Source organism: Microcaecilia unicolor, chromosome 3, assembly GCF_901765095.1.
Source record: "Microcaecilia unicolor chromosome 3, aMicUni1.1, whole genome shotgun sequence".
NCBI lineage: Eukaryota > Metazoa > Chordata > Amphibia > Gymnophiona > Siphonopidae > Microcaecilia > Microcaecilia unicolor.
Genome location: NC_044033.1, coordinates 347,309,949 through 347,334,862, shown reverse-complemented (window position 1 = coordinate 347,334,862; position 24,914 = coordinate 347,309,949).

Sequence of the window (24,914 nt, the reverse complement as noted above, 5' to 3'; positions counted from 1 at the left end):
ATCACACTAAAAGGTTTGATGTAAAAGCTAAAGTGGAGTGCAGGCATACAAAGCTCAAAGTCCTGGATTTTAAGCATGCTGACTTTGATAAAATGGGGGAGTACCTTAAAAAAGAGCTGATGGAATGGAAGGACATGAGAACAGTGGAGAATCTGTTGTTCAAACTAAAAAGAGCTATAAAATCAGCAATGGATCTTTTTGTAAGGAAGGTAAACAAGTGCAAGAAAAAAAAGGAAACCAATAAAGTTCTCAAAACAAGTGGCTTGGCAAAATAAAGGCAAAAGAGGTGGTCTTCATGAAATACAAAAGAACATGGAAGAGATTTCTAGATAAAATGAAAGAATCAGAGAGAAATACAGCTGGCAAAGGCTCAGGCAGAAGAATAAATGGCTAAAAGCATAAAGAATGATAGCAAACTTTTTTTCAGTTGTACTAGTTGAACGGAGGAGGCTAGAAATGGAATTGTAAAACTGAATGATACTGTGAACCGTTATGTGGAGAATAGTGACATAATTAGCAAAAACGTCTGTTCACAGAAGAAAATTCTGGTATGGGACCTTGGTCGACTGTTAAAGAGGGTACAAAAATACTAGGACTAGGGGGCATGCGATGAAACTACAGTGTAGTAAATTTAAAACAAATCGGAGAAAATTTTTCTTCACCCAACGTGTAATTAAACTCTGGAATTCGTTGCCGGAGAAAGTGGTGAAGGCGGTTAGCTTAGCAGAGTTTAAAAAGGGGTTGGACGGTTTCCTAAAGGACAAGTCCATAAACCGCTACTAAACGGACTTGGAAAAATCCAAAATTCCAGGAATAACATGTATAGAATGTTTGTACGTTTGGGAAGCTTGCCAGGTGCCCTTGGCCTGGATTGGCCGCTGTCGTGGACAGGATGCTGGGCTCGATGGACCCTTGGTCTTTTCCCAGTATGGCATTACTTATGTACTTATGTACATATGAGAATGAAGTTGATATTGCACTGTTATGGAAAAAAGCGTTTATGAACAGCTTAAAAACTGACAGTGGGCAAAGCCACGAGTTAAGACAGGATCCATCCCAGAATCTTGAGGGAGCTCAGAGAGGTTCTGATAGGTCCTCTTAAAGATTTGTTTAATAAATCCTTGGAGATGGGAGGGGTGCCACGGGATTGGAAAAGAGTGGATGTGGTTTCTCTTCACAAAAATGGAGACAGAGAAGTTGTGGAAAACTATAGACCAATAAGCCTTACTTCGGTGGTTGGAAAGGTAATGGATGAACTGCTCAAGGAAAGGATAGTGAATTTTGTGGAATCCAGTGGGTTACAAGATCAAGACAACATGCTTTTACCAAAGGAAAATCATGCCAAACAACTTTGACTGGGTGACCAGAGAATTGGGTAGTGGACATATGCCAGATGTAGTCTACTTTGATTTCAGTAAGGCCTTTGACATGGTTCCTCATAGGAGGCTCATGAATAAACTCAGCCACCTAAAGTTAGGACACACGGTGATAAACTGGATTGGAAATTGGTTGACAGACAGGGACAGCAGTGGATAGTGTTAAATGGAATTTATTCAGAGGATATATAGGTAAGTAGTGCAGTGCCTCAGGTATTGGTACTGGAACTGATTCTATTCAACATATGTATGCGCAACATTCCTGAAGGGTTAGAAGGAAAAATTTGCCTTTTTTTGATGACGCCAAGATTTGTAACAGAGTGGACACCCTGGAAGGAGTGGACTACATGAGAAGGACTTACAAAAATTAGAAGAATGGTCTAACGTTCGGTAGTTAAAATTTAGTGTGAAGAAGTGCAAAGTGATGCACTTGGGGTTTAGAAATTCAAAAGAGCAGTATGCACTAGGGGGGGATAGACTGGCACACACAGATCGGGAGAGTGATCTTGGGGTGATGATGTCTGAGAACCTCAAGGTGGCTAAACAATGTGTCAAGGCAGTGGCTGTTGCCAGAACTCTAGGCTGCACAGAGAAAGGCATAGCAAGCAGAAGAAAGGAGGTGGGTTTTTTTTGTTTGTCTATTTATTTGCATAAGTTTTTAGCCCGTCCTCCCAACCACTCTCAGAATGGGTTACAAAATTACAGTGCCCAGATAAAGTTAGGGCAGTCTTTTTACTGTCCTAACTTTATCCTGATAGTTCCCCAGTTAGCTGATTGAATAATGCCATGAACCAAGTAACCTGAATTTGCACTCAGGCTCCATCTCTGGACAGCTCCAGCACTATCTGAATAGTGCTGGGGTGGTCAGAAAGGATTTTCAGCAGCATTATGCAGCAGTGTGCTTTTGCTCTTCCCTTCCTCCTCCCTTCAGAATAGGCCTGTGACTATCCAGGTTCCTGGAAAACTAAAGGCCCCCCTCCCTTCTACATCTTGATAGGGCCAGTGGAACAATGGGGCCTAACATGCTGGACTTTCATGGATCTTATTGATTCAGATTTCTATTTCATTTTCTTTGTTGTAAATTCTGCTGTGAAACTGTCTGAACCATATAGTTTTCTTAAAGATTGATTTGGTGACACATAAGGGTAAATTCTATAATCTAGATTCCTGCACTTACGTACTTGTGTGCATGTCTAAAATACGAGCACTTACACATGTAAGTGTACACTCGCCTGTAAAAATGACAGCAGGGTTGCCTATTTACTGTTCTACAAATATTTGTTTAACTTGCATAGCATGTATTTGCAAGGGGGCATACATATTGGCAGAGCTATCAGTTACAGAATACTATACGTTATGCGGGTCCGTAATGCAGTTAGCTGCCTGCACTTCCACCAGGTCTGTGGTAAGTGTAACTGTGGGCATGTAAATGAGATGTGCCGATACCGGGACATGCTAATATTCTGGAACGGAATCTGGGCAGCCAGGTTCCGTTATAGAAGGTGGGTTCCTACCATGTGGCCTTGGGGCTCCTAAATGGAGAATTGCCCCCTTAGTGACTGCTGTGTATACTGCCTCCTAGTTGTGAAGCATGGCAATACTTGTTGCTTTAGGACAATGGCTGCCTGTGATTAAACTGTAAAATCTATCCTCTGAAATCTGTCAACATTAATATCTAGGGTATTATTTTACAGAGGAATTTTCAAACATAACAGCTTCTTAAAACTATCCCAAGAGTTACGTAAAAGTAGGTGTGGTTACTGACACATACAAAACCAATGCAGGTACACACATATAACAGAAGCACAAAGAGGCAGCAATCTGCAAACAGTAAGCACACAAATGGAGCAGACCATTAGATGTAGGATATTAAGCACAAGCACCCGACGTGGCCACATTTCGCCTTAAAAAGGCTGCATCAGGGGTAAGGTCTGTCAATTCAGACATACAATACAAACTAAAAGAAAGATCAGTACATAATGCAACAGTACATAAAGAATGCTATATAAGTAATCAAATCATGATAAAAATCATAGAACAATAAAAAAAATAATTTGCATGCACAAAGTCATCAAGCTTATAATTAAATAAAACAGCAAATGTAGCTATTGCATGGTGTGACCTCGTCGGGTGCTTGTGCTTAATAAACTTTATACTCCTACACCTACTGATTTGCCTCTTTATGCTTCTGTGATCCTCTGTAAGGTAACGTATCACTTTCTCCATGGAGGAACATCCTTAGTTTTACTGATGCTCAATTGCAAGAGCTTCTTCCCAGAGGATCTTGCTTCAAAGATAGGGATGGCATGGATAATCAACTTGATCATTAGGATGCATATATGTATATACATGCATACACATGTGGAGGAGTGGCCTAGTGGTTAGGGTGGTGGACTTTGGTCCTGAGGAACTGAGTTCGATTCCCACTTCAGGCACAGGCAGCTCCTTGTGACTCTGGGCAAGTCACTTAACCCTCCATTGCCCCATGTAAGCCGCATTGAGCCTGCCATGAGTGGGAAAGCGTGGGGTACAAATGTAAAAAAAAAACAAATTCCATGAGCCACATGCTTTCCCTGCCTTTTTTTTTTTTTAATTAACAGTACTTATTTACACTTGCAACCCTACTGGTTCTGTACTTTGATTAAAGTTTCATTCAGAAACCTCAAACCTTGAAATTCATTACATGTTTCTGTGAGGAAAAGATAATGTTTGCTTGAAGCATTAGCTCAATTCACCTGTCACAAGACAATATATACACTATAACTGATTTCTGATTGAATTCTGCTGAAATATTTTAAGAAGTCTGTTACAAGTAGACTGAAATGTTTACTATAAATGAAAATAAAGCTTGCAGAGGGATATTCACCGACAACCTCTAGTCTAGATTTTACTGCCAGTAGAACATATATTTATCAATGAGTCAGAGTTTGAGATTTCTAATATGATAATATGACTGGCTTTCGGCTACATTCCACCATGTGACTAACAGAATTCCATAACCATTTCTATTTCCTTAGCAATGGAGAAGGAAATAGTAAAAATGTTTAAAAACATCATACTATTTTCTGTTGTTCTGTTTCCATATTCACAGATCTTTGGAGTCCTGTAAAACATAAATAGGCAAGATGTACTACAAGGGATTAACTTATTAAGGGTTTAATTTAACAAGTCTTTTCTCCTGTATGTCTATAGTACACAAAAACCATACAAAACAAGGTTGTTTGTATCTGTGGGAAGAATGCTTAGTACATACGGCCCAAAACAACATAAAGGAAAAATTATAGTAGGCAATTGCATATCTTGCTATGCTATAACACAGCTATTAAAAGTCACAGTACTGCAGTAGTTACTGCTAAGCATCTGCTGTAGACTGTGTTTTTTAAGTTGTTAATAAAAGTCACTGGAGGAGTAGCTTAGTGGTTAGTGCAGTGGACTTTGATCCTGGGGAACTGAGTTTGATTCCCACTGCAGCTCCTTGTGACTCTGGGCAAGTCACTTAACCCTCCATTGCCCCTGGTACAAAATAAGTACCTGAATATATGTAAACCGCTTTGAATGTAGTTGCAAAAACCTCAGAAAGGCAGTATATCAAGTCCCAAATCCCAATATATAATGCATGCTGCTTGTTTTTTTGCCCCCAAAAAAGCATACGTACACACACAACAACAACAACAAAAACAGATTGAAAATACAAGAGCTTTCTAAATTAAAGTCCCTTTCAAGAGCCTTTTCAAAGTGCCCCAATCCTGTAAACTGGTAAATACAATTAATTTAGAGTCTCTTTTAGTAAGCCACCCTAGCGATTCCCGGTGCGGCAAATGAGAGAAAGCCCATAGAAATTTGAATGAGTTTCCTCTCATTTGCTCACAGTTTAGTAAAAGTGGCCCTTAATGTTCTGTTGGGTCCTTTTACTAAGCTGTGATATAAAGTGGCCTTAGTTCACCCTGAGGTGGGTTTTTCCCGTTCACTAAGGCCATTTTTACCACAGCAGGAAAATGGCCAATTTTCTATTTTTTATTTTCAATTAATGACCATGTGCTAATGTTGCCATTAGCATGCAGCCATTAAAAAAAAAGCCCTTGAGAACTTATCGACACCTATTTTGTAGGCAGTAAGAACTTGCGCATTAATCAGCACGTGGTAATATAGCTGTGCTAACTGATCAGCATAAAAATACCCATTCTCCAACCCAGTTATAGCCCCTCCATAATAAATAGCATGCGATTTGCATGTGCAGATCACAAAATTACCACAGAACACTTGAGTACATCCCACGGTAAATCATTTTAGGCTGCAGTAAGCTGCAGCTTATTAAGTGCACCCCTATCGAGAGGCCGCTTATCCTGGTTTATAATATTTATTTGTATTTTCCATAGTTGATCTTCTTGGATTTTGAAAATCTCTTAAGCATTTGAAATATATATATATATATATAAATTTTTTTTTTTTTTTAAATTTTCAACATTAATTCCAAAAATACAAAATCAAGAAATTACACCCAAGGAAACTTCAAATAATTAAAGAAAAGAAGGAAAACCAAAGGTAATTAGTTGAATTTAGCCCCATCATGAGGAGAAAAGAGATTTACAACAAAGGAAATCAAAAGAATTCTAATCAAGTCAAACTATAAAAAGATAAAGTAAAAAAGTAGTGCTTGAAGTTGTAAGCTAAGAGCCAGGGAAGCTAGGTTTCTAATCCATTTTGTCCCATTGACACTAATTATGATTTTTGTCTCAAGTACAAATTTAGGGCCCTTTTTAGCAAGCTGCAGCAAAAAGGGGCCTGTGCTGGTGTCAGCGCATGTTTTTCACCCATGCCGAGGCCCCCTTTTTCCGCTGCAGGTAAAAGGGAAGTCTTTCTTCCCTTCAGGAAATGGTCATGCGGCAAGTAAAGCACTTGCCACATGGCCATTTCCGCCACCCATTGAGGTGGCGGTAAGGACTCCTGTGGAAACCTGGTAATAACCGGGCAGCGCGCAGCACTATCCAATTAGCGGCAGGTAAATCCTGGTGCCACAAAAATAAATATGACGGCACGCTAGGGGTGGGAAGTAGCACCGGGCTACTGTGGTAGCCCGGCGGTACTTCCTGTTTAGCGAACAGTAAGCACGTGTTGGGCTTACCGCCACTTAGTAAAATGGGCCCTTGGAGACTGATGTACTAACTCATGGGGTTTCAGCTCCATTTGCACAAATCCTGGTATACATGGAAATGAACTGACTGGCAAAAATGTTCACAAACTTGAACTCTGGAAGTGGGGGAAAAAATATAACTATACCTCTGTAAGTATAGCTTTATGTTTTCCAAAAGCAAACCTGCAAAAGTCTTATTCGCCTGTCCGTGTTGCATGATTTTATGTTCTTCTAGTTCCATTAATGATTTTAGGGGTCTTTTTACTAAGCTGAAGCAAAAAAGTGGTTTTAGCGCACCCTTGCCCAGGTTTTTCCCCATGTTAAGGCCATTATTACTGCAGCTGTAAAAAAAATGGCCCTTTTCTATTTTTTTTACATTAATGGCAATTAGCAGGCATTCATTAAAAAAATGTATTATGCACGCACTTACCATTACCCATTTTGTAGGTAGTAAATGCTCACAAATTATTCCTGCGTCATCCAGTTAGCGTGCAGTCATGTAGCTGCACTTTCTGATTAGCACAGGAATGCCCATTCTCCACCCCCCGAGACACGCCCTCTCAAAAATTTATAGTGTCTGTGGTTAGCATTTGCACATTTGGTACTTACTGCTGGATGCCTGAGCGCATTCCGCAGTACCCCATTTTAAGCTGTGTTAGGCACGTGTTAGTTCCTAACATAGCTTAGAAAAAGGATCCCTTAAACTTCTGCATGTTGCAAACCTGAAGGGGTATTTATTAAGGTGTGAAGAACGGGCTTATACTACACCTTAATTTCTCATGCATGCTTGGTTTGTAACAATCAATATATATAAATGGCGAGTGTCGTACTCACTCGCAAATGCGCAGTAGAGACCCTCTCTGCCCTGCCCCCGCGTCAATACGTGATGACGGGGGCGGAACAGAGAGGGTCTCTACTGCGCATTTGCGAGGGACACCGCCATCACTAACGCTCCCCCCACCCGGAGTCGCCACCGCCACCCACCTTCCACCCGGTTGGGCCCTCGCTCCGCTATTGAAACAGTGAGGGCACGCAGCACACAGCTCTGCTGAGCTGCCGTCGGCCTTCCTTCTTCTTCTCTGTCTGTGTCCCGCCCTCGACGACGTTACATCACACGAGGGCGGGTCACAGGCAGAGAAGAAGGAATGCCACGGCAGCTCAGCAGTAGAGCTGTGTGCTGCGTGCCCTCGCTGTTTCAATAGCGGAGCGAGGGCCCGACCGGGTGGAAGGTGGGTGGCGACAGCTCCGGGGGGGGGGGCGAACTCGGCGGCGGGGTGGGGGCCTTTCAATCCCCCCCCCCCCCTTCCTATACTAGCCCGTTTTTACGGGCTGAACAGCTAGTTCCAGTATAATCAAGGACTGGCTGGATGATCATCAGCCAGTTTGTTTCTTTTAAGCTGAAACATGGTTTACTTCTTCAGAAGACCCTGTAATTAATGAGCTTTGCCCTAAGGGTTACGGAATTGCTTCCTTAGCACATGAGAAGAAGAAAAGGGGAGAAGTAGCTATTATTTTCAGAGAGGATTTTAAGGTGAAGGTTTTGGATTCTTTTTATCAGTTCAGACCTTGACATTTTGGCTTGTCAAGTGTCTGATTATAAACAGTCCTCTTCCTTTACATGTTTTGTGTTATATTGTCCACGTGGAAGTTGGCTTTTATCAAAGAAGGATTTTTATGATTTTATTGCATGGAATTCTTTATATTCATTATACAATTTGATTTTGGGAGATGTAAATATACATTTGGAGGATAATACTGATTCCAGGGTTAAAGATTTTTGTCTCATCCTTGGAGGTATTTGATTATTATCTCCTTCTATCTCAGATTACTCATGAGAAGGGTCGCCATTTAGATTTATTCAGTTATGCTTGTCCGACTACTTCCAAGTTGGGTGAGATTATTTTTTCAGAGGTAGTTTGGTCAAAGGTGATCTGGTCTGATCATTTTATGCTTCGGTTTAATATTTATTGGGATCACCCTAAGGGGAAAGCAGATAAGACTAAAGTACAAATTCTTTCTAGAGAGAAAATAGATGAAATTGTATTTTGGAACAAACTGTATCAGTCCTGGCTTAAGGTGGACCCTAGATGTTTTGAAGAAAATTGGAGGCAGTGTTATCAGAGGATACTTGATGATGTTGCCCCAATTCATATGAAAACTAAAATTAGAAGACAGAGCAATCAATGGTTTGATAAGGATCTATCTAGACAATTAGGGCCAGATTCTATATATGGTGCCTAACAAATCCACGTGGAACTCAGTTTCGCCTAAGCGTTTTCTATAAGCTTTACGTGCAGTATATAGTATATACTTAGTCAATATCATCGCACCTAAATCTGCGTGTGCCCATTTATACGAAAACTGGTGTAAATCCTGGCATGTAGATATAGGCGGACTGGGCCATATTCTGTAACTACGCATGTAAATTTTGGAATTTCCACGAAATGCCCATAAACACACCCCTTTTGAACTGCATTTATTTTGAACTGCGCGCTTCACCATTTAGACGCAGTTCATTATAGAATGTGCTTACCAAGTTGTGCGCGTAACTTGCAATTATTGTCAATTAGTGCTCATTATTGCTTATTAAGTGCTGTTAAAAATGCTGATTGACTTGTTGAGCCAATTAAGTTACACATGTAGTTTCAGAATGCACCTGGATTTCGGCACGCAAATCTAGGCGCCATATATAGAATCTCCAGTTTAGAGCGTAAATGAATTAAAAGCGGATGTTTGGAAGATTAAGCTAATTAGATATCAGTTGTTAGCACTTACAAAACTACGCTTAAATCTAAAAGATGAGTTTTCTATTCAAAGAAAATTGGACTGGATATCACTGATACTAAATATCTTTTTCATCTAGGTAGTAAGTTAAGTGACACATTTCAACATCAGTTATCTTGTGTGGTAATACCACCTCCCAAATTCTCTGGAAAAAGCCCAGCAGTAAAAGGGTCCTTTTACTAAGCTGCGGCAAAAAGTGGCCTACGTTAGTGTGGGCACATGTTTTTGTTGCGTGCCAGACCAGTGTTTAACACATCTGGGAAAAAGGTCTTTTTTTCATTGGGCCGGGAAATGGGCCTGCGGTAAAATTGAAATCAGTGTGCACCTATTAATTTCACCCATTGGTCTAGCAGTAAGGGCTCACATGCTACATGCATGGTGACCGGTCAGTGTGCACCAACTGCCGATTAATGCCGGAAATGCCACACACGGTAGGAAATTTTTAAAAAAGTTAATTTGTCCCAGTGGTAGGGGCATGTGCCCAATCCAAAATTATCACTAAGGGAGTGTGCATACTGCATGCATATAGAGCCTACCATGCCTTTGTACAAGGGCCTCTTAGTAAAGATTGCATCCGTTCCAAAACCAACAATCTAAATTTAATGGGAGTAGCTGACATCACATATTTATTTATTTAGATTTTGATCACACCTTTTTCAGTAGTAGATCAAGGTGAGTTACATTCAGGTGCTCTGGTTGTTTCTGTGTCCCAGATCTAAGTTTGTACTTGAGGCAATGGAGGGTTAAGTGACTTGCCCAAGATCACAAGGAGCAGCAGTGGGATTTGAACCGGCCACCTCTGGATTGCAAGACCGGTGCTCTAACCACTAGGCCACTCCTCCACTCCATAGGTTGGATAAGTATCTAACTGACAATACGATTTAGAATATCTTAAAAATAAAGAATTAACCCCCCTGTTCGGCAATTCCAACACAGCCCATTCAAAGTGAATGGGCTGTGTCGGCATTAGCGCGCAGCTTAGTAAACGGGAAAAATCAACCCAAAATCTGTCACCAGAAATGCCTCAATATCAGTAATGCTCTCATTGAGCTCTGTTAGCTGATTTGAAAATGTAGATCTAATCTTCTGAATTTTAGACTGAAAGTTGCCAATTGAGAAGCCGGATGTTATGCTGTTTATCTCAACAGTGATTTTTGGAAAGTACAGTTTCAGTTTTTCCTGGCATGCAGTTTTCACTTCCAAGATTTAAACTAGTGACGGATACGTTCTACAGTATATCAATCAGCAGTATTTTCTTGAGCTTGCACAAATTACTCCAGAAGACCCCTGAGGTAGGCCAGACAGGCCGAAACATGACCGTGTTGAGTCTTGTTTTTGGACAATGTCCTTTAGATCCTTGGCTGCATCATATGTGTATTCTTTTTGAGTCACCGCTGTTTCTTGTGTGTGTGTGTGTGTGTGTGTGTGTATATATATATATATATATATATATATATATATATATATATATATACACACACACTGTTGACATCACTGTTATGATCCCTGTTTTATCAATAAGTCAGGTTACTCCGCTAGTTGAGAAATGTTTAGATCTTTCAACTTGGATGAAAAATTACAAACTTAAGTTAAACCCAGAGAAAACTAAGTTCATGTTATTGTCCAATCACTTTGATCCTCTATTGAATTATATTCAGGTTAAACAAACAAAATATACTTTTTCCTGTGTTATTAAAATTTTAGGGGTTTATGTGGATAGTATTCTTTCTCTAGCCTTACGTATCAATACTTTAGTTAAAGGATCATTTTTCCTACTGAGAAAACTGAGATGTGTGAGAAGTCTTTTTGACATTGGCAAATTTAGACTTCTAGTTCAATCTCTGATATTGTCAAAGCTTAATTATTGTAATTTGATTTTCTTGGGAGGGGCAAAGCACAAGCTATACAGAACACAGTGGTGCGCTTGATTTTCTCTTTGGGGAAAATCAGATAGAATTTCAGGGTATTTTGTAAAACTACACTGGTTGCCAATAGATGCTAGGATCTTGTTTAAGTTTGCTTGTTTTTTTATTCATAATTTTAGACGGTGCTGTTCCAGATTATATGTTGGAATATTTTCAGTTTACATCTCTGTCTAGGCCTCGGAGAAGTATTAATAATTCTTCTTTTACTTTTACTTCTGCTAAAAGCTGTAAGACATGAATTATTATTATGAGCTATTATCCATGAATTATTGTTGGCATATCAAGCCCCTAAAATTTGTCAAGAGTTCTCAAAATGTTTTTCTCAAAGTGACTCTTATGTTTTATTTAGGAGAAAGCTTAAAACCTCTCTCTTTCAGAAATTTGTTTTGTTTAAATAATTGGAGTTCTGATAATTAATTTAGTTGTAATTCCTGTGAAATTGCCCTGGCTTCTTAATGATTATTGTGAACTGCTTCAAACTTTGCAGTTGCAGCAGTATACAAATACCATTGTTATGTTATATTAGCTCATTACCACTAGTCAGTCACTCCTACATTATATGAATAACAGTGCTTGTGATTAACCTCAGAAGCAGCATTAACTCACACTGCTCAGGTGCATCAGTCTGCTGCTTAAAGGGACCAACCTAACTGCCAGTGCCACTACTACTACTTATCATTTCTATTAGCGCTACTAGACGTACGCAGCGCTGTACACCTGAACATGAAGAGATAGTCCCTGCTCGACAGCTTACAATCTAATTAGGACAGACAAACAGGCAAACAAGAGATAAGGGAATATTAAAGTGAGGATGATAAAATAAGGGGTTCTGAACAAGTGAATAAGGGTTAGGAGTTAAAAGCAGCATCACAAAGGTGGGCTTTTAGCTTAGATTTGAAGATGGCTAGAGATGGAGCTTGACGTACCAGCTCAGGAAGTCTATTCCAGGCATTATGGTGCAGCAAGATAAAAGGAACGGAGTCTGGAGTTAGCGGTGGAGGAGAAGGTTGCAGATAAGAAAGATTTACCCAGTGAACGGAGTTCCTGGGAAGGAGTATAGGGAGAGATGAGAATGGAGAGGTACTGAGGAGCTGCAGAGTGAATGCACTTATCTAATTTAATAAAATGCACCGTGAACATTCTGAGGACAAACATTCTGAAGTCACAGCACACGATAAAGGGTTCATGGTTTCATGGTGGTGAAGCCATCCGACATAACACGGACCTATCAGAAGGGACCTATCAGAAGGGGCTTGCCCACTAACAAAGCAGAACTGTTACCAGGCAACGGAATGCGACATAGAACTCACCTCACCTATCAGAAGAAAAAAACAGAAGAAGGGAGGAGCATTCAGCTGTAGAATGCCTCATTGTCTGAGCAGCACAGAGAGCAGACGAACGCCGCTGGAAACAGAGAATATCCCAGCACTGGGTATGTACACAAATATTGTTGTTGGACCCGGGGAAACAGGAGTACAGCGTGCCCCTCGCCATCTGCAACGTGCGCCGCCACCTGCAAAAATTAAACCCGACCTAGCCTGCATCACAGACTGACCCAGGCGGGGGAGGAGTAGGGAAACTTCCCTACTCCTCCCCAGCCTAGGATTCGGTAGAGACTGGCTGGCAAACTGCTTGAATATGCAAAACCGCTAACTCCTTCAATATACAAAACCAGAGGCAACAAAGAAAAAAAAAAAAGAAGCGTGCCCCTCGCCATCTGCGACGTGTGCCGCCACCTGCAAAAATTAAACCCGACCTAGCCTGCATCACAGACTGACCCAGGCGGGGGGAGGAGTAGGGAAACTTCCCTACTCCTCCCCAGCCTAGGATTCGGTACAGACTGGTTGGCAAACTGCTTGAATATACAAAACCGCTAACTCCTTCAATATACAAAACCGGAGGCAACAAAGAAAAAAAAAACATTATCACGCACGTGCACATAACTGGAACACCTCCCCCCCCTTCACCTTCTCACGAACCAAGCAACCCAGGACGTGCAAAACCATCCCCCGCCTCAAAAAACCCGTCACCCACCTCGAGGATGCACACACCGCGCTGCTTCCCACTGCGCATTCGTCCTGCATCGTTCCTACGCTGCTGCCCTATAACGAACCGAAAGAGTGGCATACTCTCCCTTCCGCAAACCACACCACCCAAAACAAGACACCGCTGCTTGCCACAAGGACCAAAAATACCGTTAAAACTGACGGCCCCAGACAGTGCTGTTCTCCCGCCAACCAACAAAAAACATCCCCGGCATAAGGCAACCCCTAACCCACCTCAAGGATTCCCCGACCTCAATCACCCCGGGAAAAGACAGCGCCGCTTCATACAGTGCTTTTCTCTTCAAAGGAAAAACTACAGGAGGAAAAAAAAAACTACATGCTAGCGCCCGTTTCATTTGTTTCGGAAACGGGCCTTTTTTACTAGTAAGTTAATAAGAGGAGTTTGAACTGTATGCGGAACCGGATAGGGAGCCAGTGAAGTGACTTGAGAGGGCCACTCACACACACACACATCCTCCCAATGCCCCCACATTCCATTTCCTCACTCACCAGATGACTCTCACCCCCCCCCCCTCCCCCAAGTACAAGCCCTCTCTCAGTGATGCTCTTGCCTTGAAGAGAGGAGGATTATAGTCGAGTGGTGTGATCGAGAGAGAGCATCTACCCAGTAGGAGGGCATTGGGAGGAGGTGTTGTATTTGGGTGGCAACATCGCAGGGAGGGTATCTTTGAGGCAGTGGACACCCGGAATAAGGTTTTGTTGTTTTTTTTTTGGATTGCAATTCCAAGCTGAAGAAATATATGTTCTACACACTGGAGATCACACTCTCAATTTCAATAAAAATACTACTGAGGAGGGAAAAGACCTTAAATGTCCAAACTGTGGCAGCAAGTATATGTTTGTGCCTACATTTACTGGACTCCATTTTTCTAAAAAAAAAAAAACCTCCTCATTCCAAAATTCTACACTCAATTTCACACACAATTTGTGGTGCAATACCCTACATCATAATCATTCCACATTAATCTCTTGTTGTTGAGAATGTAATAACCACTTAGCTTTAAATATTGCTCCCAGCGAGGCTCTCCGTTTCACTTTCTTATAAGCTTCTTCAAGGTACTAAGTGCTAGAGATCCCATTTTCATCAGAATTCTATACTTTTCAGTTGCAACACCAGACTTACATTTCACCTTATGCAGTCAGAACACCAACATTGGGTTTTATTTGGTTGACAGCATCAGCACCATAGCACCAAAACTTAATTGAAAATAGAAGTTCCCAAAAAGCACATAGGCAAGCAGTCTGCAACATCCAGATCAGCAGAAAAGAAAAGTAGACCCACATGATGAAATAAAACAAAATGTATTCAGCGCAGACACATAAAAACAGCATACAACTTTGGGCGGTTAGAGAAAAGTTGTATGCTGTTTTTATGTATCTGCGCTGAATACATTTTGTTTTATTTTGCCACGGAGGTCTGCTTTTCTTGTAACCATGGAAGAGGGTGTACAGGAAGAAGAAGATAGGACTAGAATGGAGTCCTGTGGTAGACCGACTGATAATGGAATAGCAGAACAGGCACACAGGTGCATATACTGCACAAATTTTATAAAGGCAACATCAGTGCCTCTATATTTATTTAATTTCTTTACTTGATATACTGTGAAGGGTTGTGCGGTTTACACACTATGACTATATATAAAGTATAAAAGAGTAGGAGGAGAGGGAAAAGACAGCCGAGGAGAAATTTTAGATCAGGACTGAGTAGCACCATGGGCATCAGAGAAAAGGAAGGTTTTTAAGAGGGCTTTGAAAGTACGAAGGCAGGGAACGGCTCTGAGGGGGGAGGGAAGAGAGTTCCACAACTTTGGGCCAAGGTAGCTGAAGGCAGTCTTAACGAGAAATGGTAAGATGGAGGGAATCATTGAAAATACAAGTGACATAAGTCCACCAGAGTGAAATCATGGAACTCTTGTTGCATACTTTAGACTTCTGTCTCTTCACTTTAATGGATTACTCTCAGTTTAGGTAGGCAGCTTTCTTGCCTTCATCCTCAGAGGAGGAAGAAAAAGCTACACTAAGTAGCTAATTTCTTAACTGAAAATTCTTATAACTGTTTTTTAGCCTATAAATTGAGTTGATATGAGCTAGAAGAGCATCATATAAGTAACCAGAAAATCTTTTTTTATCAATTTTTAACATTTACATTCATGTCAAATAACATAAATTTAGAATTTAAGAAATCTAGTATACTGAATAAATCTAACAGACAATAAAGCTGTTGTTAGTCCACATTAAATGATCCAAGATAGGAACTTAAAATAGCTAAGCATAAAAAAAATGCTAAAAGGAAAATTAATTTCTAAACAAAGAAAGGACAAGAATTCAGGTCAGTGTAGCCGATTTAGCGTTACTGATCAAGGTTTACATCACGTTACTCTTTGTTAGTAATAAATTCTATAAGCTTCGCTGGGTCAAAAAATATATAATTTGTAGATTCTAAAGGTCCTTCCCAATTGTAGGACCCTTGTTTTCATTAATAAAAAATCCTTCCTTTTTTGTGTCTCGAGAGAGAGATCTGGGAAAAGTTGGATTTTTGATCCCAGGAAAGGCGTAGAAATGTGACGGGGAAAAAGTTTAAACACATTATTACGGTCCAGTTCTAGAGCAAACGACACCAGTAGAGTAGTCCTTTCTGTGATAACTTCCATTGAGCTTTCCAAAAACTGAGTCAAATTTAAGTCAGTCTGAGGGGGTTGCAAATTCCCAATACCAGCCCCAGAAATATACTGCACTCTAGTCAATGGAGGGAAATGCTTCTGGGGGAATACCCAAATTTTCATTAAAGTATTTTTTCAGCATTTCTTTGGCTGGAATAAGCGGGGACTTAGGAAAATTCACGAACTGAAGATTATACCTCCTCAGCTGATTCTCCAAATACTCAATTTTTTTTCTTTGAAGATTATTATCTTTTATAACTGCTAATATAGAAGACATTGTGGAGTTTACCTCTGTTTCTAGGGAATCCATCCTGGTTGTTTGCTCAGTCACTTTACCTGATAAATCAATTTGAACCTGTGACAATTTCCCCACATCTCCTCGAAGGGATCCTGCAACTTGAAGTAGTGTGTTGTTTAAGCCTTGTATCGCCTCCCAAATGGAGTCCATTGTAACAACTGAAGGTCTCACTATCTCCCCGATACTCACGGAGGGTTCGCCCCGAATACGCTCAGGCCAACAAGCTTGCAGATTCTGGCCTGACTGCGGAGCTGTTCCAAGCGGGGAGAAAATAGCTATGGGGTCTCCACTACTAACTGCAGGGACTCCGCTTCCGGGAGTACTCGTCAGTTGTCCCGCCATAGCCAGCAATTCTCCAGGTTGCGGGGGTGTTGCTATCGGAGGGGTCTAAGAGTCACACCCTCCACGCTAGGATCCGAAGTCTCCATCGGACCCCTCGAAACGCCAGTCTGGATCCTCTGTGTCAGCAAGCCCGATTCCTCCAGTGTCGTCTGTCGAGTACAAGAGGGCTTCACCCGGCCTATGGAGGAAGGTACACTGGGTTTGCCTTTTCTCTTCCCCATAATACAATAGGGAAGGCTCTCACTTGAGGTTCTTCGCTAGCGAATCTAGAGCTGCCGCTCACACGTCCTTCCCAGACGCCATCTTGGATCAATACACTTCCCAGAAAATCTATTTTTTTATAAAAGGCTTTGGACTTGAAGGATAGAGCTTGGTTAATAATTGTTGTTTTTCTAATGATATCAGGTTTAGCATGGAGGCCAATTAAAATGTTTGGATTTGCTAATCATTGAGTTTTCCACAAAACGTACTAGGGGACTAGATTCTATAAATGGCACTCAAAAATTCGCGCTGGAAAGACTGGCACTTAATATCTATAAAGGATGTGCATCCTTTATAGAATCACTAGCTGTTAAGCCAGTTAAAACGGGCGAGATTTGTGTTTTGCAAAATGTAATAATTCTCACCTCCATCCATCCATGTCCAGCAAACCTCCTCTCTCCCCTGCCCTCCCCCCATTTCCAGCAGCCCTCCTGTATCCCCTGGCCTCCCCCCCACCCCGTCCACCAACCATCCTCTCTCCCCTGCCCTCCCCACATATCCAGCAACCCTCCTCTTTCCCTTGGCCTCCCCCCCCCCCCCGTCCAGCAACCCTGTTCTCTCCCATGCCCTCCCCCCATGTCCAGCAACCCTCCTCTCTGCCCTGCTCTCTCCCCATGTTCAGCTACTGAGGGCCGTGCCAACACGGTAAGCGAGGTAAGCATGGCAGGGGGGCGCCCCCCTCTGGGGGGGCGCCGCCGCACCATGCTCACCTCGCTCGCCCTCCCGCTCCCATTGTTCAACTACTGCCCGCCCTCTTCTCCTCCCCCCCCAACATCCCTTTTCTTTTTTTTTCTTTTTAAATTTACCTCCGCGGCGGTCCAGCAGCGCAGCGTCAGTGAAGGAGGCGGCGCTCCCAACGTCTCTAGCCTTCCCTTCGCTGTGTTCCGCCTTCTTCTGACATCAAGGAAATGACGTCAGAAGAAGGCGGAACACAGCGAAGGGAAGGCTAGAGACGTTGGGAGGCGAGCACCGCCTCCTTCACTGACGCGCTGCTGGACCGCCACGGAGGTAAATTTAAAAAGAAAAAACAAGAACAAGAAAAGGGATGTTGGTGGGAGAGAAGAGGGCGGGCAGTAGTTGAACAATGGGAGCGGGAGGTTAGGGGAGAGACGAGCATGGATGCGAAGGGGGAGGGGAGAAAAGAGCGGGCCAGGCCAACTGGGACATGATGGGAGCGGGAGGACAGAGGAGAGAGGAGCATGGATGCGAGGTGGGGGGGGTCATGGAAGGGAGAGAGAGGAATTGCTGGATAGGGATTAATGGAGGGTGACAGAGGAGCATGGATGGGAGGGGCAGGGCTCAGGGAGAGAGGGGAATTGCTGGAAAGGGATGAATGGAGGGGGCAGGGGACAGAGGAGCATGGATGGGCATGGATTGGGAGGGCAGGGCTCAGGGAGAGAGGGGAATTGCTGGATAGGGATGAATGGAGGGGACAGATGGGCATAGATGGATATGGATTGCAGGGCAGGGCTCAGGGAGAGAGGGGAATTGCTGGATAGGGATGAATGGAGGGGGCAGGTGACAGAGGAGCATGGATGGGCATGGATTGGGAGGGCAGGGCTCAGGGAGAGAGGGGAATTGCTGGATAGGGATGAATGGAGGGGGCAGGGGACAGAGGAGCATGGATGGGCATGGATGGGAGGGCAGGGCTCAGGGAGAGAGGAGAAATTGCTGGACATAGAGGGGAGGGAAGAGAGATGAAGGAGATGAAATGAGGGAAAGGAAGAGAGGAGAAAAACTGCACATGGATGAAGAAAATAGGGAGAAGCTGAGGACCAGAAATGAAGAAGAAAGGAGGAAAGGAAAGAAATAAATGGAAAGGAAGCCCTGGAAACGGAGTTAAGAGGACAGATAGCAGCAGAATCAGATACTGGGCCAGCATGATCAGAAAAAGAAAGTCACCAGACAACAAAGGTAGAAAAAAATCATTTTATTTTCATTTTAGTGTTTGGAATATGTCCACTTTGAGAATTTACATCTGCTATCTTATTTTGCAATGTATAGCAGTTTGTTTCTAAGAATATTGCTGACAATTCCTGTCAGTGTGGCAAGTGGAGAGCGATCATTTTCACGGGGGGGGGGGGGGGGCGCCGCCGCCGCCGCCAACTGATAGTCTGCAGGGGGGCGCCAGAGACCCTAGGCACGACCCTGCAGCTACCCTCCTCGCAGCCGCTCCCGCCCCCTCCGTTTTGGGCCCCCTGCACTGACATGAGAGTGACTCCCCTCCATCGATCCATATCCAGCAACCCTGCTCTCTCCCCTGCCCTCCCCCCCATGTCCAGCAGTCCTTCTGTCTCCCCTGGCCTCACCCCCCACCCTGCTCTCTCCTCTGCCCTCCCCCATGTCCATCAACCCTCCTCTTTCCCTTGGCCTCCTCCCCCACCCTGCTCTCTCCTCTGCTCTCTCCCCATGTCCAGCAACCCTCCTCTTTCCCTTGGCCTCCCCCCCCCCCCATCCACCAACCCTGCTCTCTCCCCTGCCCTCCCCCCATGTCCAGCAACCCTCCTCTCTGCCCTGCCCTCCCCCCATGTCCAGCAACCCTCCTCTCTGCCCTGCTCTCTCCCCATGTCCAGCTACCCTCAACGTCGCCGCTCCCGCCCCCCTCCGTATTGGGCCCCCTGCACTGACATGAGAGTGCCTCTCACCTCCGTGTGAAAGCACTGCAGGCAGCAGCAGAGCTTCCACACGGAGGTGAGAGGCGCTGTCATGTCAATGCAGGGGGCCCAATTCGGAGGGGGGTGGGAGCGGCAACGACGATGTTGGGGATGGGGTGGGTGGAGGTTGGTGCACCGGCGATGTTGTTTCTGCTCCAGCAGCAGCGTCCGTTTCCCTCTCTGTTCCGCCCTCTGACGTCATCATGTCTTGACGCGAGGGCGGGACAGAGAAGGAAGTCTCTACTGCGCATTTGCGGGTGAGTCGGTCACTTGTCATTTATATGTTTGATGCTTAGCACCGATTCCTGCACCAGATTTACACCTGCTGAAACCTGGTATAAATGCTGGTACCCAGGTTGCACTGACCCATTTTTCAGTAACTATGGGCCCCTTTTACCAAGCTGAGGCAACAGGGGGCCTGCGCTGGCGTTGGTGCATGTTTTTCACTGCATCAGGTAAAAGGGAAGTGTCTCTTTCCTGCAGGAAATGGCTGTGCAGCAAATAAAACACTTGCCGCGCAGCCATTTGGGGGGGGAGCCCTTATCGCCACCCATTGAGATGAAGGTAGGAACTCCCACGCTAACCCAGCAGTAACCGGGCAGCACGCGGCACTGCCCGATTACCACTGGGTACACTTCGGCACTACAAAAATAAATATATGCGAGCAGTAAGCCCACGTTGGGGTGCAACATTTTGAAATGCCCCTGAAATGCCCATACTCCTCCCATGGCCACAGCCCCTTTTAAGATGCTCACTGTGGGATGTAGACGCCCAGCGTTATAGAATAATACACATCCAGATGCGTGCGCAAATCCTAATCTGTGCCAGTTAACATCAATAATCAGTTGTTAGCACCCAGTTCTTGATGCTTAAGAGCTCATTAAGCAATTAAGTTGCGCACGCATCTCGGGAGCGTACGTACCCAAATTTGAGTGCACAAATCTGGGGAGAATTTTTGTTCCATGATATAAAATGTCTCTATGAGAAACTGAGAAATGTAACTAATTATTTCATTTTGTACATTCATATTACAAATATGGTTGGAAGGCGGGGATGGTGCTGGGCAGACTTATACGGTCTGTGCCAGAGGCGGTGGTGGGAGGCGGGGATAGTGCTGGGCAGACTTATACGGTCTGTGCCGGGGCTGGTGGTTGGGAGACGGGGATAGTGCTGGGCAGACTTATACGGCCTGTGCCCTGAAGAGGACAGGTACAAATCAAGGTAGGGTATACACAAAAAGTAGCACATATGAGTTTATCTTGTTGGGCAGACTGGATGGACCGTGCTGGTCTTTTTCTGCTGTCATCTACTATGTTACTATTGAGGTCAGTATTCAAAAGGTGTCCCAGCTGATATTGGGTGTTGGCTGGATAATGTTCATGATTAAAATTTCATCAGCAATGGCCAAGTAAATTTTGTGTGAACAAGTCGTGGAATGCACAAAAATTTACCTGGATACAAAGAAACAACAGTGGGGGTTTCCCAGGGCATAATATTGATATTGATCAAAGTGAAACTTGGTGCTAGCTGAACAAGAGGATAATCCTCTTGAAGGTACCCTGAAAGTGTATTGGGAAAGGTAGAAAGAGAACCAATGTGGATGGTGTTCCTGCTAAACTGTGTATGAGCCTAGTACCTGCATTTTTACTATCAGGAGTGGTGCCTCAGTTTCAAAGTCTGAGGCAGTTATATCCACTGGGAGTCCTGCAAAACCTGCTTCTCCCACTCGGTTACTGTGAGATCCAGTGCTTTTTTTGTGCTGGTACGCAACGGTACGGCGTACCAGCACCTTTTTTCCCCGCCCGCCCCCTCCCCCCGCGACACTCCGGGCGAGTCCTGCACTTAGTTTTTTTTTTTAAGACTCAGAACGCGCGAACGATGCAGCCGGCAGCGATTGAAAGAGGCTGTCTGGGCTGGCGTCTGCGTCGGAGCTTCCCTCACCCTCTGCGAGTCCCGCGAAACAGGAAGTTGTAACAATGAAGGCGGGACTCGCAGAGGGTGAGGGAAGCTCCGACGCAGACGCCAGCCCAGACAGCCTCTTTCAATCGCTGCCGGCTGCATCGTTCGCACGTTCTGAGTCTTAAAAAAAAAAAAAACTAAGTGCAGGACTCGCCCGGAGTGTCGCGGGGGGGGGGGGGGAGGATTGGGGAGAGAAAGAGGGAAACCAACAGAGGGAAGGATTGGGGAGAGAGGGAAAGAGGGAAACCAACAGAGGGAAGGATTGGGGAGAGAGGGAAAGAGGGAAACCAACAGAGGGAAGGATTGGGGAGAGAGGGAAAGAGGGAAACCAACAGAGGGAAGGATTGGGGAAAGAGGGAAACCAACAGAGGGAAGGATTGGGGAGAGAGGGAAACCACAGAGGGAAGGATTGGGGAGAGAGGGAAACCAACAGAGGGAAGGATTGGGGAGAGAGGGAAAGAGGGAAACCAACAGAGGGAAGGATTGGGGAAAGAGGGAAACCAACAGAGGGAAGGATTGGGGAGAGAGGGAAAGAGGGAAACCAACAGAGGGAAGGATTGGGGAGAGAGGGAAAGAGGGAAACCAACAGAGGGAAGGATTGGGGAGAGAGGGAAACCAACAGAGGGAAGGATTGGGAAGAGAGGGAAACCAACAGAGGGAAGGATTGGGGAGAGAGGGAAAGAGGGAAACCAACAGATGGAAGGATGGGGAGAGAGAGGGGGAAAAACAGATGGAAAGATGGGGAGAGAGAGAGGGAAAACGGAAGGATGGGGAGAGAGAAAGGGAAGACGCTGGATGGAAGAATGCAGAAAGAAATAGGGGAGACACTGGAAGGATGGGGAGAGAAAGCAGAGCTGCTGGATGGAAAAGGGGAATAGAGAAAGACTGGAGAATAAGAGGAAGGGGCATGGGGAGAACAAGGGTGAGGAAAAGATGAAAAGCCACAGGTAGATGAAGGAAATTAAAGAATGGATAGTAAAAATGAATTAAATCTGGACAGAGAGAGAGCCTGAAAAATATTGAAGAAAGCAAAGAAAAAGGAGACAAAAATGACAAATGGCACAGAAGAGTTAAGCGAAAACAAAGGAAAGCAGAATCACAGACTGGGACCAATATGGAAAGAAAAACAGTCACCAGACAACAAAGGTAGAAAAAAATCATTTTATTTTCATTTTAGTGTTTGTAATATGTCCAGTTTGAGAATTTACATTGGCTGTCTTATTTTGAACTGGGTATACTGGAGCTGTAAGAGCTTACAGAGATTATTTATCATGAAAAAAAATCACCCTATTTTTTTTCTCCTATAGTACTATAATATTTTCAATGATGTCTGTTTATATGCGCCATGGCTGGTATAGGGGGTGTGGTTAATGTGGGCGTGGCTATCATAGGGGTGGAGCCATATGTGGTGACCCCGCCCATAATGAGTACCGGCACCTTTTTTTCTACAAAAAAAGCACTGGTGAGATCACATCCCGATCCCCAATGGTAAGAACTCGAGTGGCAAACTCTCATTCAGTTTAGCGGTAACATCAGGACTGAGTCTTGGAGCTTCCAAGAAGGATATGGTGCTAAACAGAAAATGAAGGTTCACTGTGTCAAGAGCAGCGCTTAGGTTAAGGAAAATAAGTATAAATTCCCTCGGACTTGGCAATGATCACTTGAGACCTTGGTGAGGGCCATCTCTTTGAACTATAGGGGGTGAAATCCAGATGGGAGACCATCAATATTTTGTGGTACAATAAAGTCAAGGCAGCACATATGCAAAGCTGCATAAATATAGATTTGTACAAATGTAGAGCTCTTTGGCAATTCCTTAAATCTTCTGCTTGGCATCCTGCTTGCTGAATAGTAGTAAGCAGCTCTCTGTCCTGATAAAAATGCAGGAGGCATTGCTCACTCAGTTCAGTGGAATTACTCAAGAATTCCTATAGGTGGCAACTGTAGATGCCTGTCATTTTAGAGGTTGTAATTATGCAAGCATTTATTTTTTTTCTCACGGGTGTTTTGTTCCTTTTACTATCCTAAGTTCTTTCCAGCTGGAACAAAACTTCATTTTAAGATTAGCTGAAGGACAAACTTGCTGTGTTGGACCCTCCAGTAGGGTCATATTTTTTGATCAATCCCTGAAAATCAAATCTTCACTGAAACAAAACAAAATAATAATTCCTAAAGATAGCATAAACCAGCTACTTTTAGGGAGTCATACTATAAAGAGTGTTAAGTTGTTAATGTGTGGATTAAGGTGAATTAACCGCTACTTATAAATGTGCTAACAGCTACAGCATTGCCATCACAATGTGCATGCACTAATCCATGTGTTAGCTATGTTTTGTTATTAGGCAAGGCCATAGGTGGAGAATCGGTGGGAACTGCATAATTTAGTGAGCACACAGTACTTAACACACACTAACTTTCATTTGTGTACTTAGCATGTCTTCGCTTATTGCCCTCTCAATCGGAGGCTGCACTGATTGCGACCAGATTCTAGATGGACTAATGCTTGTGTCCATGTGTTAATTCCAGAGGACATGCTGGACATGCTCCCAACAATTAGCACATAGCCTTTGCATTTAATATGCGCTGATTTCTGCTGTTAGGATATGCTAAGTTCAAAAACTTAACTCACTTTAGTAAAAGACCCCCTTAATGTGTATTCATTTTTCTCCCCCAGTACCAACTCTGCAGCAACAACAACAAAAAAAATTAAAGAAGACTTGCTCACTAGCTTCATGAGTTTTATTAGTATTTTATAGCCTCTTTTTTTTTCCTGTGTGCACAGTGAGTGAATACCTTGGCAAGATTTTCAAAGGCGGTAATAGTCCCTGTTTAGTCCATAGACACTTTATCCTTCCCTGCTGTTAAGAGTATTTAATGATGGAAATTGCTTCTTCTGTGTCCAGGAGACTGTGGTTATCCTGCAGTTCTGTTTAAAGTGATAATGCTTTCAGTTTATTGAACTTTCAGCACTATTTCAGGGATGGGGTGAGTCCCATCCCATTAAGGGGGTCATTTGTAGACTGAGTAATGTGTTGCAAGGACTGACTTTTTTTTTTTTTTTTTACAGTAGAACCACATGTTTTCAGAGGGATTTTTTGGGGAGGGGGGGCAGTAGTTCCTCCACTTGTTTTCTTTCTAGCTCAGTTGTAATCTACTGGGGCTCTACTGCCACGAGCTTCCATTCACAACTACACAAGAATTTCTTAGACTGCTTATTATAGAAGTTTTTTCATAAGCCAAATGTGCGCACACTAACCACATGCCAAAAAATATGCTTAATTTTAAGGGGGTGTGTCTAGGGGCATTGAGTGGGTATTTCTTTGCTATTCAGTTAACACAGTTACATTGCCACATGCTAACAGATTAGTGCAGGAATAGCGCATGAGCCCTTACCACTAACAAAATGGCCAATTAATAGCAAATGTGTATGTTAAAATAAAATAGCAAGCATATAGGAC